The following is a 9378-nucleotide window of genomic DNA, read 5'->3' as shown; positions in this document are numbered from 1 at the left end:
GGGGGGTGAGCAAGGAGAAGAGGAGAGGAGGGAGTGGAAGGAGGAGGGAATTTAAAAAAAAAAAAGACTAACTAAAGAACTAATTCAGTTTGAATGGCAGAAGGATATGAGAGGCAGCTCCTGTCAGGAGCCCTGCAGTCACAGCTGACAGCAGGATCAGGTAACAGGCCCTTTGATTGATTCAAACGTAGCATGGGTTACATCGGAAAAAACGTTTCTCTTTGCGCATTAAATCACCAAAAAAAGGGTCTGGTGACGTTTCTGTGTCACTTTTCCCGCAGTGATTAATTGGACTGTTTTTTTGTTTCTATTTTTAACTTTTTTCTTTTTTTTTTTTTTACACTTTTCTGGGTTCAAACTGACGTTTCCCCTCTGCACCGCAGGGCATTTAGGAAATGTGAAACATCATCATGACCCAAATACAGTAGACGCCACATCCTACCATCTGGTTACAGAGCCCAAAAAACACAAACAGAAACTTGACTTTTTCACTCACAGTCTGCTTCTTATTGGATATGAGTGTCTTCTATTAGAACAAATCCCAGGTTTAAGGAAAAAGTAAATACACTTAAGTGAATCTGGCAGTTTATCATATTTTGATTTTCACCGAATCCTCCACCATGACTAAGGTTCTCGGTGTTACGTCGTACACTTTGTCACTAGCGGAAGTCCGCGACTTATGTCGGAATTCACATAACATCAGAATCTAGGACATAAAAACGTCGTAAGAGTCCGACTGCGAGCCTTAATGAAGGGCAAAAAGTTCCCAAAAGAAATAAACGAAATGTAGCCAGATTAAATATGGTGTACGACTGGCGAACGTAAACAAATTCATATTTCGCGTGTACGATGTATTTGTACGCTCTGCTCACACGGGAGTCGGAATGATGGAACAAGACTTTCTTAATCAATTAGAAATTATAAAAATAAAAAATGGCGACGTAACTACGACTCTGTGGATGTACAGTAGGTGTGAAGACAGAGAAGGAGAACCGGAAGTCTGCCCCCTAGTGGGAGCATTGCCTAACTACCATGCCAATGTAAATCATGACAACAAAACGTGGAGCAACAACAAGGACACACCCAGAAACACACATACAGACAGAGACAAAGCCATTCCATCAACGAAGACCAGAACTAACTTGGTTTGAACCAAGAAATACCTCAAATTACTGAGGCTTTAAAGAAGAAAAATGCTTAAAGGCAACAGAAGGTTAACAATTAGTCAAGGTTTTGGCTAAAAGTCAGTCCAAAAATAACAATATTATTGAAAACATGTAGCTAAAACTTAGAGGGAAATTGTATTAAAATTATTATAAAATTATTATATAATGTATCTTAAATGTCAAATAATAAATACAAAATTTCACAGAGTAAAAATAAAGAAATGAATAAATATAGAAAAGAAGGAAAAACCCCAGCGCTCTCTTGTAGAACTTGGCCGAGCTGCACCTAGAACCCGGTCTTATTTTCATCTAACACTTTTACAATGAGCAGGAAATCCCACAGCGATTCGTATCAGGTTGTAAATCCTTAAAATCCAGAGGGGGGGCTGTGGGTTGGTCAATACAGATAATTTAATTTCTCGTACGACCCCCTGAAACTGTTGTTTTTTGGATTATTTGCAGATCGGGCCGATAAAACGTTTTATTGCTTTAAAATGTTTTTGATTGGATAAGACTGCAGAGGTTTGTCTTTTTTTTTTTACCACAATTTTACACATGGTGTACATGTGTAAATAAAAAAAATGTATATTATGATATAAAGGGTTTTTTTTATGTATATTATGATATAAAGGTTTTTTTTTAATAATTTCCCTTTATCTGTGTAATATTCACAATCTGGTGTGTAAAATTCGGAGGGATTTATCGGCAGATTGTTCACCATCTTTCTGTAGACGACAGGGCACGGCCTCTCTGCCCTTACATAATCTCTTTTACCCTCGCCCGGCGCAGATCGCAGTCACACATAAACTGAACATCATGCCGTTATACAACCAACCACCCGGTCTGCAGGAGCAGCTGAGGACAGAAGCTCCGAGTGAGTCGTCCTTTATTTACTGACTGAAGTTTAAAAGGCCGAGGATCAGCGGCTGAAGCTCCGTCAGAATTTTATATCTGGCTGCTGCAAAAATCTCACACAAAGAGGTTGTTCCCACAGGGATGGTGTCATAACAACTCACGTCGACGAAGGTTGTGAAACAAAGGTGTCAGTCCAGGACATGTTGTCCTGCTTTGAAGCTAAGCATGATGTTAAAATTGAATTACATGTCCAATTTTTAAATAAAAAAGCAAAGAGAAATATTGCCTTAACTTTGCTATGTCATTTTAATATGCTTAAATATTAGCCACAAAGTGATCCCGGAGTTGTATTTTTATGTTATACAGGTTAGTCCATTATTTTCTATGCCATCTATTGGGGAAACATGGGTATTGCAGGGAAAAGGCAGAAGTATAATGATAATATAAATATATTGTATAATTTGAAAAAGTTTGGCGGCCGGATTAAAAAGCTGAAACGGCCGCATCTGGCCCCCGGGCCTTAGTTTGCCTATGCCTGGGTTAGGACATTCACACAGGAACATCCATCGAAGCCCTAGACCAGTGATTCTCAACTGTTGGCCCGTGGGCTGAATCTAGCCCACTGAACCTTGCGACTGGATTCCGAGACAAACATCGAATAATAATTTTAAACACAAATGATATTTTTATTCCATTTTATTTGGACTCCGCTCCACTTTTACAATTATATTATTAAGAAAAAACATCAGTTTTTAAATAACATCAGAGTCACCTGATATAATTAGAACAAATGTAACATACTTTATTTTGCCAACAGTTCCTCGGACCCATGTTATGTTTTGGACACAGAGAAAAAAAAACAAAACTTCAACCTGTGTGTGGTGCCAGCAGCACCTGGGTCAGAAATGAAAGCAAAGACGAGGAAAAAAAACCAACCGTAGATTCCATCACATGCAGGTAATGTGACTGTTGTGTTTTCACAGCAGAGAAGGTATTTTGAACCAAACACCGATCGCAAGACCGGTCTGGTGGTTCTAATGTGTTATGGGTGAGTTGTTGGCAGCGATTGGTTCCATCCCCACTGTGTGTCCCAGATACACAGCAACGGCATGGGTTGCGAGTGCGTCTCCCGATGCTGGTGTCGTGCCAATAGGAAAGGCTAGCGATCGCTGCCGAGAAAACCTTCGTGCCCAGTTTCAGATAGAGTTTCAATAAGAGGACAAATGCATTCAAGGTGGACTTTGTTTGGCCTTTAATCAGATTACAGTACAGGGTGGTGGTCTGCCTATGAGCTATTGCTCTCTGAGGCACCTCCTTGAGTGCCTGGGGTACTTTGGAGTGTTCTTGTCCTGGGAAGCCCGCCAGTTTCTTTTATGGTTATCAGCTGGCGACCGACAGGCAGAGATGTTTTTCCTGTTTATCTCGCTTATTCACTCAGAAGCATCTCAGCTCCAGACTAATCGTCTACGTCGGGCGCCGCCCACCCACTGCTGGTGCTCTACCAGCAGGTGGCGCCTTGCCTGGAACGTGTCAGGAATTTTCAAATCGACAAAAACAAAGATGAATCGCAACAGGGACATTGTGCGAGTGAAGAGAAAAAACAAACACAAGACATTCAGTAGTTTTACGGCAATAACTGTTTTGCAAATGAAAAAAATGCTTCAAGATCCGAATGAAACCTTTTATCCTGGCATCCTCTGCGTCTTGTTTTCAGAATTGTTTCGAATTCCGGCTTCAAGCTCTGACCTCCATGACAGCCGTAACTCCATTCGTCCCCACAGCATGATGAATACCTGTACGCTCACACACACGCATGCAAAGAACTATAAAAATGTTGTGAGGAATTCCGGTACGTTCTCTCTGCTCTCTTAAAACCATGATCATTTGTCCAAAACGTGAGCAGAGGGAACATCTGTGTTGGAGCGGCGAGGCGGTAAAGAGTCGACGCCCAAAACAAGATACTACAGTACCTATTATTACATACACACAAACACTGAACACACACACCCACCCACACACACACACTGCTGGTTAAACTAATAAAAGAGTTTACGATTGGTAAAGAGACAGAACATCAGGTTCCGCTGGATGTTGAATGCGACGTGACACGTGCAGAACAGACTGACACAGGGAAAAAAAACAAACTAATACATTTCAGGAGGACTGACTCCTCAGGACATCCCGTTGTTCAGTTCCCAATTCTTTATTGGAGCATGGAGAAGTCGTATGTATTAGACCCACTGTAATGTGTTTAAAAAACTTTATTAAGAGTTTATATTTCCATCCCAAACTGCACCTGAGGCCTGTTTGTCATGTGACTGTAACAGTTACACGAAGCACTAACGTCCGCTCGTCATTTCACCCTCAGCCTCTGTAATGTCACTTCAGGAGATGCAGAACTGTTTTTCCCTTTGAAAACTTCTAGAACGTTCTCTACCAGGCTGAAAGCTATTTCTGTGCCACAGGGCTTCCTGGAAAACTCTGACATTGTGGTTTGGCTGATTAGTGGCTGGGAGACGTACAGTGTATGTATATATTTATATATATATACTTCAGAAACACGCCCAAAGCACAGGTCATACTGCAGAACCCTGGTGAGGCTGGGGGGAGGGGGGACGAGGAAGGGGAAAGTACCCCCCAACATCGCACTAATGTTTCTGCATATGATGAATCCACTGAGGCCCAGGAGAGAAAAAAGGAAAGCATATGTGAAATGGCCGCAGGATCAGAACAACCACATGCTGTAAACATCTTCCATCCACCGGTGGTAAATCCTGCAAAGCAGCTCCAGCTCAGCGCGAGCTCCTTCATGAAGGATCTCAGCCCTGAAGGTGGCGCCTCTGGGTGACTGCAGGCTGGAATGCAGAACGTGCCCGCTGTTTCCCGAAATAAGAAGATTTATGGACAGTAGTATGGATTTATTGGCGCTCAGCGGCCTGCTGCGCGCCAGAATATTTGAACCCTGTCAGAAAAGGTATCTTCAACTTTCACTGATTTAAAAAGACTTTAAATAACAACAAAAAAAAAAAACATTCAACCAGAACGTTTTTTGTTTTTTTAAAAAGGAAACTTAAATGAAATCTTTTTTTAACAAGGCTGTAGTTTCTCCTCATAGAAGTCATGCTGTCCTCTAGTAAATTCTGACGTTTAAATCAGATACGTTTAGTTGGCGAGGTACATAGCAAAACCTGTGTTCCCATGTGTCTAAGAGCTATTTGTTTTTGAGGGAAAAAGTAACTTTCATTTGAATTTATTGTTTCACAATCTGGTCACCAAATGCTGCCCAACATCTGCGAATGGAATGTTTTATCTTTGCCGGTGGCACAAATAACGTCGTCATCCTCTAAATAAATGCATTCCTTTTTTCGTTAACGTTTTCTATGTGGCTAGCTCACTTTAGCCGCCTACTTCAAAGCCTAAAAAGTTCATACACCCTCTGAACTAGATGATGTCACATGTGCTTGTACCTCATGTGTATTTTATTGTCTTAACAAACCACTGGATGAGTTGCTGCCACCTAGTGACTGGAGTCTTGTTTATCGTTTGAGCATTATAGCAGTGGCACACTTCTGTCCCACTGGAAGCAACACATACACCTCACCATGCCCCCCCCCCCACCCCAGAGGTGCCCAGCCCACTATTTGAAGTACTTACTTAATGAACACCCATTCACCAGATTAATAATCTAGTATCAGTATCAGGGAGCATTTCCATTAGGGTTATAGGTGTTATTTTTCACTGCTCCTCACCTCTGTCATCCCTGATTCAAATAATCCTGTTGGGGGAAAAAAAAAATCACCATCACACTGGACTGTAATGAGTCCTAAGGCTCAACTCTGTGAACTCACTTAACACTGGTCTGAATGTAATGGACAACGTGCTACGTTCAAAGGTCACACTCTGCCGCTCTGACTCCTGAGCCGATCTGAAATGTGTTTGTCATCTTATCTGTAATTTTGTTTTTGCTTTACTCTGAGCTCAAACCTCAGCTGAAACCACACTGGGATGGAAACCATGTGTGGACAAAGTTTCCATCATTATTTGTGGGTATGGATTAACAACTGTCACAGTAAATGGAGCAGAGAGGAGAAAAGAAGGAGGTGGGGGTGATGGGAAGGGGTCAAATATGGATTTGCTGGCATTAAACTGGCATGGGCCTAAAATACTGTCAAAATACTGTCATCCATGTCATTTGGATCATTATCTGAATTGAAGGTTGAGGCTAAACTTATTTAATCTACATGCCAAATATTTTTTTATTATATAATAATTGTTCTTCGTTAAATTGTTAAAATGTTTTGATTTGATTCATCAAAACTATCAAAAAGATATTAGGGATGACAATTTTAAATTAGTTCTTTTAATGCCGGATTTGTAGATTTGAGTCTTGTTCCCAAAGACTGGGTCGCAACCCTCAGGTGGGTCGCAAGAATTTTTTTTTTTTTTGGGTCGTCTCGCATCATGTTTCCCAGGAGTTTACGAATAATGTCTATTGACTTGGGTCGTGAAGCTTTGTGACTTTTAAAATATGGGTCCCCAGAAAACAAAACCGGAGCATTCAAGGTTACTGTGAGATTCTTTTTGTTCAAAAAACACAACACATTCTTCATTCTCGGTCCAAAGTTACTGACGTTGTTTTTATTTCACCACGTCTGATGCTAACGTTTACGCAGGGCCATTATGAAATAATGTTTACATACAGCGTGTTAAAGAGGAGCTTAAATCCGACACAGCTGCCTGGCATGTTTCCCCCTGTGAGTCAGCCGATGACTTACATTTGTCTCGTTTTGTCCCGCAGCTGAGTCTCCAGATGCCTGAATAAAAAACCCACAATAAATGTCATGTTAACCAGGCGCCTGCAACATAACAATATAATCTCATGTTTCTGTAGTGCCGTCATGCTCCTTCACCACACCGCGAGTCTGCATCTCCACCCTGGAGGAGCTGGGAGAAGATCTGGGCTCCACAAATGAACCCCAGCTTTATTATAGAAAAAAAACATGGAGCTTTTTTTTTATATAGCTGACACTATTAAACAGATTGTTATCTTCATATGTGTTTTTTTTCCATAATAAAATTCCCTGGAAAGTTGTAATAAATAAGGAATTACTGTTTAGGACACACAGTAATCCTGAGTCAACAGTGTTGAAGCTCCATTCAACGTCAATTTCTGTGGCGAAGCTAAATTTCAATCTTCAGTTTCATGAACAGATGCCAGAGTTAAAAGTCGAACTCCAAACTTTTTCATGTTTCAGCCACTGAGCTTACTGTACGTCACCACAGGAGGGAAATCAGCCTCGAATAGGAACCGTGGTACTGTTACCGGATCTTTGTTAAGTTCCGCTTCTGTGCAATAAGACTTTGTGAATGTACTGTATGTAGTGTGTACCTTCTTAATCTGTCTCTCTAGTAAATATAGCACATATATTTTAGTATTTGTTTTTTTTTGTTGTTGTTGGCCTGTGAAATTTTTTTTTAAGACTGGATTTGAATTGTGTCTTAATTCCCAATAAGAACAAATTTCACTCAATCAGTTAACTATAAAAGAGCGTCACCATTAGTGACTTTGTCCAATTGGTTAAATCTGGGTCACATGATTTCAGAGCCGATTTCAGACGTATTAATTGGAGGCAACTAATTTACGTGCAATGATTTTGGTCCTCGAATACATCATAGAATCACACATCCAATCGCATCGTTTCTCATCCCAGGTTATATTCCCAGAAGACCACCTGAAAACATATGCTGTTGTTTATGTTTTCAAATGGTCCTCCAAAACTAATCACCTTGCATTTGGACATTGCGTCCTGCCTTAGGCCGTACTCTCTCCCCACATGCTGCACTCACTGCTAATGAACCTGTTTTGACTGAGATCAGACCTAACTGAGTGGGGTTACTCAGATAAGATCTCAGAGAGGGATCGCTTTACTTTGGCTCCAGGGACATTTTTTCTCTTTTTTTGTCTTCACACACTGGGTGTGATGCAGGCTGTCAGGGAGATGTTAGAACCAAGAATGGTTTAAGACAAATGACTTTCAATTTGTGAGGCCGGCGCAGAGTTGCGTACAGCGCACGTGAACACGAGGGCCTGTGAGTCAGTGTTTAGACCGAAAACGTGACGATGCCGGGAGAAGAAGAAGGTTCATGACACCGGGAGCTCTGGGCAGAGACAGATTTTGAAGATGAACACGTGGCACGTGCACAGAAAGACATGAGAGCCGATGTTTCTGGAGGAACGTGAGTAAAAATTAAAAGAAGTGAGAGAAATGAAAAAACAGAATAATTTATTGTTAAAAAAACATATGAGTTTGAGTAACATTCAAAGACAATAATATTTTTTAAAGGTGTCTCATTAGATAGATAGATAGATAGATAGATAGATAGATAGATAGATAGATAGATAGATAGATAGATAGATAGATAGATAGATAGATAGATAGATAGAAAAAAAGTTTGGCTGCTTTAAATCATTTCAAATATGATACTTAAAGGGCAGCGGTTTGGTTTCTCGTTTTGAAAGAACTTAACATAGCATAAAATGTTCTTACATGGATTAAAGGAAGTCATATCAGGGGCATAAACTTAATGCACTATGCAGTAGTAGTAAACAAAGACCTGAAGTACCGAACAACTAATAAAATACAGGCAATAATAAGTACATTATGTATTTAGACATATGGTAAGTACTGAATAAAATATATAGTATAATAAAATAATATGAGTTTAAAATGTCATAAAAGAGGATAGGCTAATACAGCCAATGTAAACAGTGTGCGGACGGAGCACTGCAACCGCTCTATGCTAATGCCTTCAGGCTGTTTCCTCCCTCGTAGATCCCTGATTGGTCCAGACCAGTGTGGTTTGGCCACGGATGAAGACATAAAGATGAATTCTGGGTCAGGATGACTTCAGCTGCCTGAAGAGAAAAAAAAAATCAGTGTCAATTTAATTTTTTCTTTACAGTAATCTCCAGATCAACCATGGAGTTAGGGCTGGGGTTAGGGAGTGTTTGAAAACGGTGACACGTGGGTCACATTTGTGTGTGTGGGAGGGACAGGCATTTAAAAAAGAAAAGAAAAGAAATAATAATATTCCCTCACCGCTTTATTACTACTAAAGCATTCAAACCTTTTTCGAAAGAAATATCAGCCGACAGATATAATACCAACAGACCAGGACTTTGCGGTACTGATTACCCTATGGAAAGACCACAGGTCATGAGGATGCGGCCATGGTCTCCCGATCTCACAATCAGCACTGGGTAACCACAGGCTCAGCAATAACCCTTCGCCCATGACTGTAACTGCACCAGGCATTGCTTTTTTCTTTTTTTTTTTGCAATTGCTGTAGACAGGAT

The sequence above is a fragment of the Cynoglossus semilaevis genome, chromosome 16 (assembly GCF_000523025.1).
Source record: "Cynoglossus semilaevis isolate Cse_v1.0 chromosome 16, Cse_v1.0, whole genome shotgun sequence".
Taxonomy (NCBI): Eukaryota; Metazoa; Chordata; class Actinopteri; order Pleuronectiformes; family Cynoglossidae; genus Cynoglossus; species Cynoglossus semilaevis.
This window is presented reverse-complemented; position numbering follows the sequence as displayed.